The sequence below is a fragment of the Heterodontus francisci genome, unplaced genomic scaffold (genome assembly GCF_036365525.1).
Source record: "Heterodontus francisci isolate sHetFra1 unplaced genomic scaffold, sHetFra1.hap1 HAP1_SCAFFOLD_43, whole genome shotgun sequence".
Lineage (NCBI taxonomy): Eukaryota > Metazoa > Chordata > Chondrichthyes > Heterodontiformes > Heterodontidae > Heterodontus > Heterodontus francisci.
The window spans coordinates 19,734,235-19,735,124 of record NW_027141852.1 but is presented as its reverse complement, the minus strand read 5'-3'; positions in this window follow the sequence as shown (position 1 = coordinate 19,735,124).

Here is an 890-nt window from a genome sequence, read left to right as displayed (position 1 = left end):
CAAAGGAAATTTGCTCACTTCCAAAACTATCAGTGAGTTGAAGCTGATTACGATCAACATCATCAGAGGTCAGAACTACCTGGTGAAAGAAAACACCCTGAAGAAGGATCCACAATTATTCAAACAAATCGACAAAGTGAAAAACAAAAAAATCGATGAGTTAATCCAAGACAAACAACAGAAACACAGAAGAATTCCATTCCATACCAGAACCCAGTCCTGTTGTTTTTGGATCCAGCTCTCAGTTACTGCTTCACCTTCATACACACACTTGGCAATCTGTACATTTAGTTCATTTCAATTTTGTCAACAGGCTCTTTGAATCCAGTTCTCTGGTCCTCAAACAGGCTCCATGTGAAAGTCAACTCCGCTTTTTGTAAGGCTGCAACCAATCGATGACCTTCAACTAAAAATGCAAATGAAGTAGGAGTCATGCAGGATTAGAAACTAGGATCTCTCACATGCTATCCAATTACACATCGAAAATGAAAACCATACCCCTGGACCAACAAGACACTATAAAGAGCCTTATTTTTAGCACTCTTTAGAACTGTGTCATTAAGTATATATTGCCTCTCCCGATCCCTTCTGCGAAAGTCTATCACCTCACACTAGTCACTATTAAATTCTATCTGCCACCTGTCTGCCCATTCTGCTGGCCTATCACTGTCCTGTTGCAGGCAGTTCATTTCATCCTCACTATTTACCACTCCTCCAGGTTTGGTGTTATCAGCATATTTTGAGATTCTACTCTATTTTCCAAGATCCTAGTCATTTACATATAGCAGAAAAAGCAGTGGTTCTCGCAGTGACCATTGGAGAACACCCACTGTCGAACATCCTCCAGTCTGACAAAGAACCGTTTACTATGATTCGCTATTTTCTGTCCT